The sequence below is a fragment of the Octodon degus genome, unplaced genomic scaffold (genome assembly GCF_000260255.1).
Source record: "Octodon degus isolate 3935 unplaced genomic scaffold, OctDeg1.0 scaffold00036, whole genome shotgun sequence".
In the NCBI taxonomy this organism is placed as follows: domain Eukaryota; kingdom Metazoa; phylum Chordata; class Mammalia; order Rodentia; family Octodontidae; genus Octodon; species Octodon degus.
Window position 1 is genome coordinate 12,247,189 of NW_004524612.1, and position 8,524 is coordinate 12,255,712.

Consider the following 8,524-nt stretch of genomic DNA (forward strand, 5'->3'; position numbering starts at 1 on the left):
GTGCAGCTAGAAAACTCAGGCCAGAGACAGGAGTTGTGGCAGAGCATGCAGCCCTGATCCGGATGTGGGAGCCCTGAGTCCCAGCTCCAGATCCCCGGGGGGGGGGAAAGAAAAAAAAAAAAAAAAGCAGACACATGTACATATCCAGTCCCAGCCAAAATACAAAATCAGTTATATTTCACTTAACATCATTGGTTTAGTATAAAAGATTCTGTTTTGATAAATTATCTTGCACATGCTGTGCTTTTAAAAGCAAGACCCTGAAGTCTCAGGCCCACTTTTTTATTTAAGCAGGTATATTTGGTCTGCTGGCCATAAGCATATGCATAGCGTGTTCTACACAATGGAGCTAGTCATTTCAAGGTTTTGTTTGCTAATTCAAGATAATCCGACCGCGAGCTTGACCTGCATCCTACCAGGCAGTCTTGGGTGTTAACTTCACCTGGTATCATTTGCTTTCTGTGAAGCAGCCTTGTTCGTTTGAACAGGAAGTCAACACTGCAGCTTTATTCAAATCTACAGCTAATAAGTATCTAATCCAATTATTACCAGAATTGGTTACAGAGAATTCCTTCATGGCACACTTGCTGCAATGCTTCCAGAAGGCGCTGTCGCCAGGCTGGTGAACGAGGTGATGAGCTCCACCCAGAGCGTCGACCTTCTGCCAACACTGTCACCTGGGCATCCTTGGCCTCCCATGCTTGACTCAACCACCTGCAGATAAAAAATAACAGAAAAAAATTAAGTCTGCACTAATCGCAGAGTTCTTGCCATTGTTCCCTAAATAATCCCACATAACAATTATTTGCATGGCTTACAAGTACCTGAAAATGATTTCAAGGTACAGGTAGGGGTTGGGGACAATTCAGAGAAGCAGCAGCCTGGACGCCCGGCATGTGCACCATAGGGTTGAGCTCCGATGAGAATCCAATGCCCCCAGGCTGGTCTGACAGGACGCGGAGCTCAGGCTGTAGTGAGAAGGACAGGGGTCCGCTGGCAACATTCCCTGCCACTGACCTCCTGCTGCACAGCCCAGGTCCAAACCAGTCTGTTGCCCCCTCAGGTTGGGGACCCCTGGGATGAGGAATTTGCTAGAAAAACAAGGCCCAGGATTTGAACTCAAGTGCTGTCCTAGCACTCTGACTCTAAGGCTACAATCTCAGCCACTTACAATGTTCAGATCAAGTCTCTTACATAAAATGGCATGTCATTTACATGTAACCCACACACATCCTTCCATGTACTAAAATCATCTCTAGATTATAATACCCAGGACAGTGTAGATACTATGTGCATAAACTGTTACCCAGCATTGTTTAAGGAGTGATAGGAAAAACATTATAATGTGTAGTACAGACCCTTTGGGGAAAAAATACCTGTTTTTTCTGGAGTCAGGGTCTCATCCTGACCAGTGTGGAACTTGTGATCCTCCTGCCTCAGCCTCCTAATGATACAGGGAGAAAAACTGATCTCATGTGGGTGACCTCCAAACAATATAGGGAACCTCCAAATGACATAGGGAAAAACGATCTCCCAGCCTGACCTGCATGAGTTTGTATTCTCTAAAACTGAAGAATGAATTTTAGGAACAAATGGAGGTTATGAGCAGAATATTTTTTTTTCAGTTATTGATATGTGAGTTTTATTTCTCGTGGACACATTCTGTTCTGGAGAACTCCAAGAGTTTTCTTGTTTCCGCTGGATGCAGGCTGAGGCACTATCACCTCCTCTTTCTGCTGTAGCAATAAAGACCATGAAGGGCCACCCGCTTCCTTGGTAATTTCCTCTTCTGGACACAGGGCACTGTCCTTGCTCTTCCTATCTCTTTGGAGACCTCTTCTGGCTGTGTGTCCCTGCTTTTATCTCTGTATCTTCTTCCCCAGAAAGATTGTCTAATTTTACAGTGCCAGTAATTACTTCTGAGCAGCAGCTCCCCAAGTTACCATCCCCTTCAATTCACTGGAGACTCAGGCACAAAAATCAGCAAAGCAGGAGGAGCTTCCCTCTGCCGGCTTCCTCCACGTCTACAAACCATTGGATCAAATGTTGACATCATTTTGACTTCTGCCTCTTTTTCTGCTATCCACATCAGTCAAATCTGATAAAAGTTCCCTTTGAGGTAGCAATTCTTAGGTGGGGATCATGGACCGATCTGAAACTCCAGGCAAAGCTGAGTGTGTACATTTCAGCCTAAAGGGCTGTGGCTTTCATCAGTTTTTCAAAAGATTCATAACTCCGTGGGAGTGTATACATTCTTCTTTTCCACCTTCTATCATGTGGCCATTAGCTTATGACAATAGTTCCCTGGTTGGTCCCCTTGACACTGGTACTTTGTCTCGTCCAGTGCTTCCTGTACCTGACTGTTAGGAAAGTCTCTGTGTGTGCATAGGGAACAGGACCCAGAGTCCCTAGGTTGACTGTACCCGGAACACAGCAGCTGTGCCACATGTGACCTGGGGCCAGCTTCCCGGGCTTCATCTTTCCTGTGCACTAACAGCACTAGTGAAACACAACTGGTTCTGAGGCAGGCAGTGCAGAACACAAGAAAGAAGAATCCAGTGTGAGTTCTGCCACCAAGGAGGTGAATAACTTCAAGTTTTCTGTCTTTCCAAAAACTCGGGTATCTCAGCTGGAAATGGAAAGATCAGCACACTCCACGCTGCGCCTGCGCTGGGACCAGTAGTAGATCCCGCCGGCGCAGGGTAGCCAGAAGCTCTCCCCACACTCACCGGACCTGGGCTAGGACTGGGTCTGGGGGTTCCCGGAAGGTGGCAGAAATTAGAATATATTTATTGAGAGAAAGAAAGCTCCTGTCCAAGAGAGGGACAGGAGAGGGGCCAAGTGGGTAGTTCCCCGGGAAGCTGTCTCTTCCAGGGACTTTTATAGTGGAAAACCATGTGAGGCTAAGGTAGAGAGAATGGGAACTCGCTTAGGTGGGCAGGAGGTGGGACAAAGCTATGGTCAACCAATGGGATTACAAGCACCACTGCTCAGGTAAGACTGATTAAACCCAGTATCAAATAGGAAATCGAGTCACGTAGCAAGCGGGCATGAATATGGGACAGGGTCTTCTCCTGTTGGGGGTTTGAATATGGGACAGGGTCTCTTTCTGTTGGGGGTTGGGCTAGTGACTCACTTGGGTCTTTCTAGGTGATCATACCTAGTTAGAATATCAATCCCAGATACTACTCTTTTAGCATTTGTTTGGCCTTTAGGTCTTTAGGTCTGGTTCACAGCCGGAGCATCTGCCCCTCCCACAGTTGTAAGGCATCTCCTCTTTTGTGCTGTCTCCTTCGAGGGCCTGGCCCTGTCTGACTGCCTATAATATTTTTCTCTAACTTGGCTGCCTGCAATACTAGCACACAGGAATTGCAGGTGTCAGTCACTATTTCTGAGTTAGACAAATATTTATTTTTTTTTTAAGACAAATATTCCTTACCATGAACTTGGAGCCTGTGCCCCTGGAGGGCCAAGGTGGATGGGGATAGAAGAGGACCCCTGTGTGCTTAGGACACAGTTACTGATGGCCCCCTGATGCCGCTACTTGACCTCACTCGCCATGGATTCAGACACGGGCGCTTGTGACTGTCAGTGGGTTGGTTGCTGCTTCCCTACTCCTGACTGCGTGGAACTAACCAGCTTTTGTGTTCAGAGGTCAGGTGCCATCTCTCAGCAAGCAGGCCAGTGTTACATATTGGTCTCCACCTGTTGGACTCAGTGTCTGGCAAAGAGGATTCAGTAATTCATAAAGAAGGGAAGGAGAGAGAGAGGGAGAGAGGGAGAGAAGGAAGGAGAGAAAGGAACTTGGCTCTCTAACATTCCCAAGGAGATGTCTATTTTGATGAGAAGCCAAACCATATAGACCTATCATGATCAATCAAGACTCAGAGCGAGAGCCAGGAATCACCCTGATGACAAAGCCTTTAGACCCCCAAAGTTCTCCGGACACCCAGCTGTTGAACATTTCCCAGCACCCCCCTGGCAACAATGCCCTTGTGGAACTAGAAAGCTTTGCATTCGGGTGCGGAGGGACAGAAGCCTGTGGGGCACGGAGGGTCTCTGCAGGCATGGACACCGTCTGCCTGTGGAAGCCACCCTGAGGCCCACCAGACCTGTCATACGCACAGCCAGCCCTGTCACCTCTCTGGGCCACACCTTTAGCATCCTTCCCAAAAGGACTATCAAAGCATCCTCAGAGATGTTTCTCTGGTTGTGGTCGATTGTCTCTAATCTACTAAAATCAACTAATAATAAAATACATGACGTCCATGATTTACCAGCCATAAAGCTAAGCAGTGGAATGGGCCACTTGCTTCACAATTTTATGACAGAATGTACATGTGACCTTGCAGCTTGGTGCCGGTTACATTTCTATTTACATGGAGACTGGGGACAATTAGAACATTTATCTCACTTAGTCACTGATTACTCCTGCCCCCAACCTTCCCCTCCCTCTTCCCAAAAGAAATGAAAAAACGTTTTCATTATGAACCCATATCTGTGAGTGAGAGCAGCTATTTTTTGAAAATGACGTCATACAGCCTAGAATGCTACATTGTTCTGGCCTCGGAAAACACTCAATGGGCCTTTTCTGTTCCCTCCTCCCCCTCAGCCCAGCGCTGCCACTTATTTTTAGAACTGCTGTTTACCATCTAGGGAAACGTCTATGCATCCATATCCTTTAATGCTGCATGCTTTCCCACACTATACAGTATATGCGTATGACTGTCCTAGTAATCTTTCAGTGGACTCCAACTTACCATCTTTCTAACTCTAACTCAGAAAAAAATACTTTCAGGATATAAGCATTCGCTATACAGATGGTTCCCAGCTTGACAGTGTTCGAATCTGCGATTTTTTTCCCCCACTTTATGCTGGTGTAGAATTGGAAGAATTTGATAGAAACTGTACTGATCACAGAGTATCTCTATTTATATACTTAGGCACTGTTTATTTGTTCTACAAAGCCTGAATAAATCCCAAAACTGAACTGCTTTCTATGAGGTGCCCACCTCCAGGAATAGAAAAGGGGCTTTGGATTTTTTTATAAGAGGAAATAAAAATACTAATCTCCCCTACCAAAAAAGTCCTTATGTAGCAACAAATATTTGTCATCTCCGTATAGAATGAAAAATTGTCTTTATAATAGTGTTCTACATCCGGGTGTAGTGGCATATTCCTGTAATCACAGCACTCGAGAGACTGAGGCAGTAGAATTATTGTGAGTTCAAGACCAGCCTGGGCTGTAAAGTGAGCTCAAAGCCAGCCTAAACTGTGTAGGGAGATGCTATCTAAAAAAAAAAAAAAAAAAAAAAGTGGCAGGTTTTAGGGATATTTATTTAACCTTCTGAGCTTTCAGGCAGATGTGGTGACCTTGCCGGCTCCAGCAGCCTTCTTGTCCACAGCTTTGATGACACCCACAGAAACTGTCTCATAAAATTAATTAAAGAAAGAAAAGAAACTGTCTCATATCGCAAATAGCAAAACGACCCAGAGGTAGGTAGTCAGAGAAGCTTTTGACACACATGGCGGAAGACCGGCCTCAGAAGTGTTTCTCCCAATTGACCATTTAAGCTTAATAGTGAAAGACTGCTTATGACAACAATGCATCGTAAAACCTTCAGAAGGAAAGGAGAATGTTTTATGGAACATTATTTTTGCGTGTGGCAGTTTTTAAATTATTAGTTTTTAAAAATCAATACTTTTTAATGGAAACAACCTGACCAAAAATCTGTGACAGAATTTTGAGACCCATTAAAACAAAGTTTAATAAGAAAAAAAAGAAGTTAGTTTTTCCAGCTAAATTCTTTCAAACACTGTGAGAAACAAGTTGCTGTTTTGCAGGAATAGTTTTTTACATGAGAAATATCAATAAGACTCACATTTAATCTTAGTTGAGAAAATAATCTTGGTGTCTCAAGTGCCTTCGGCCTAAATGCCATGTTATGAAGGTGCAAGCCTTTTGTGTTTGTGGGACTCCAGTAAGGTGTGTGTTGTGGGTTCACGTGAGGAGGTGCAAGCCCTTTGCATTTGTGGGACTCCAGTAAGGCTTGTGTTGTGGGTGTGAGCTACTGATACACAGACTTAGTGCCTGGGTCAAGCAAGGTTCAAGGGAGAGCCCAGAAACCCACACGCAGTCCACTAAGCTTGCTGGAATATTCTGCTCTTTTCCTTCCCAAACTTTTTTCAGGGCTGGAAACAGACCCACTGGTCACATTTTCAGGGGGAGCTCTCTACCACGGGGCTGCACTGCCAGCCCCAAACTGTTAACAATGTCCTTGGGATTGTCTTCCACCGCCATTACCTGCACCCATGACTGCAGAGCCTCTTGCTTGAATGGATTCCCAGCTATGGCTTTAAATGAAGCCTGGTGGTCCTAAGTCTCCTAAGTACCCCAGCACAGCACGGATCCGAGCGGGGCTGAGACCTCTTAGCAGCTCACCTGGCTGCTGCCTGACACTATCGAGCCCCTGCTCACACATCTGCACCCCACGCTGTCCCCCCAGGTCTCACCCAGAGCATACTGCATTTATCTGCCAACAGGATTATGCCTGCTTTGGGTCCCTTTGTCATGAAGCTCTCAGCTTCAGCACCTTCATTTCCAGCCTCTCGGATTCCCTCTGGCATCAGCCCGGTCCTGGGGGACCCCTGAAATCTGGACCCAAATGTGCATCTGTCCTTTCTCCCCCTCTGACAGTTCAGTGCCTGCATTGTCCACTGCACAAAACTAATCACCTCAACATCCAAGTGTAGTGGCATATTCCTGTAATCACAGCACTTGGGAGGCTGAGGCAATAGAACTGTTGTAAGTTTAAGACCAGCCTGGGCTGTAAAGTGAGCTCAAAGCCAGCCTAAACTGTGTAGGGAGATGCTGTCTCAAAATAAATAAAATAAAAATAAAAAGTGGCAGTTGCTAGGAACTTAAGACAATAAAAATACAGTAACTTGTAGTCTTTCGCAAGTGGAACCCATCTACACTTTAGTTGCGTAACCCTGGTTCAAAGTCTCCTGAGGCTTCACAGCCCAGGTTTCCCCCAGTGCTGGACAGAGCCACTCCCCCCTTAGCCCCTTCACACCCTGGCAGTCAGCGTGGGCTGTGGGCAGGAGGCCACGGCTCCTCAGCCCTGCTCCTCTCCATGGGGACCCTAGAGTGTCCACAAGACACCGCAGGGATGCCCCATCCCCCGCAAATGATGTACAGCGGAGCCAACCAAATCCACGGAGCCTTCCGGCCTCCTGCCATTTCTGCTTCCCTTTCGACCTGTTGGAAAGGAAGCACTACGACCAGCTCACAGTCAGGAGGAGGGGGGTTAGGGCTGACCTTTTGTAGGACGTGAACATGTTCAGTTCACCTGCTCTCTCTCCTTCCCTCCCTCTTTTCCTTCCTCTAATTACACCTGTCTTTGGTTCCCTGAGATTCCTAGCCCCTTAAGTTTCTCGTTTCTGTAGCTTCTCTCTTTTCACCTCCTCCTGACCTCCCCTGGCCCTCACGCACCTGGCTCCCCCTCTCAGTCCCACACCCGACATCTCCAAGGCCCTGCAGGCCTCAGGCAGCACTGCAATACTTCTGTTTCTGAGTCACCTGTCACCACAGTGGCTACTCAGGGGTCACCCATGCTCCCTTTGCTGCCGGATCATGTCCACCTGGGCTCTCATTTCTCAGGCCATGAACAGAGTCCCTTGTTTTCTTTGTCTCCCTTCAGAACCTGCATACAGCCTTGTCCCTTGCTTGTCCCCTTGGGCCACTGTGGCCAGTATAGAGCACTGTCTCACCTAAGTCCTCAGCCTGATGTTAGAAACCCCACGCCACAAGAAGCAAGGGAGGAAGAAGCACACGCCCAGGCCAGACATGGAAGAAGCAAGCAGAGGCAGAGGCAGAGACTGGGGCAGTGTGAGTAGAACTGTGGGGGCTGGAGATGGGACATGGGCACAAGCAACTGGACAGCGTGCTGCTGCCCAGAGGTCGCCCCAGAGGACAGAGGGTTTCCACCCTCATCCTGTCATCCAGGCCGCTTCCGGGGTAGCCCTTGCTCACGCCAGAACAGTACTTGTCAAGCTCTGCCCCAGACACAACAACATGATGAACGACACGACGCATGACACGACCCTTCGAGGGGCAGACGCTCAAGGAGCATACATGTCAGAAGCAAAATGAAGCCAGGGTGGTAGCGCAACCTGGAACCCCAGCACTCGGGAGGCCAAAGCAGGAGGATCCAGGCAAGTTTGTGGCCAGCCTGGGCTACATGATGAGATCTTGTCTCAGACAAACAAACAAAAAATGAGTCCCAACCCCACTACTGTTGGAGGCTGAGGCAGGAGAATCTCAAGGTCAAGCCCAACCAGCAACCTACTGGCCAATCTAAGGACTTAGTGAGATCCTGTCTCAAAATGAACACAAATAGCAATGACAACAGCTAAAGGGCTTGGGATGTAGCTCAGTGCAAAAACCCTGGGTTCAATCCACAATACCAAAAAGAAAGAAACAAAAAAGAAAAGGAAGAAAAGCCGGATCCTATCACCCCCC

At 47.4% G+C, this 8,524-nt stretch overlaps 1 long non-coding RNA gene across 1 annotated transcript in view; it reads right to left on the reverse strand.

The window, feature by feature from the left end:
* Positions 1-102: 102 nt before the first annotated feature.
* Positions 103-8,524, reverse strand: part of LOC111816633 — an 8,842-nt gene continuing 420 nt past the window's right edge. Inside the window, exons 2-4 of the long non-coding RNA XR_002820990.1 lie at positions 3,637-3,721; positions 825-968; positions 103-714 (exon numbers count right to left, since the gene is read on the reverse strand). This is a non-coding gene — a long non-coding RNA (uncharacterized LOC111816633). The remainder of the gene's footprint in view (positions 715-824; positions 969-3,636; positions 3,722-8,524) is intronic.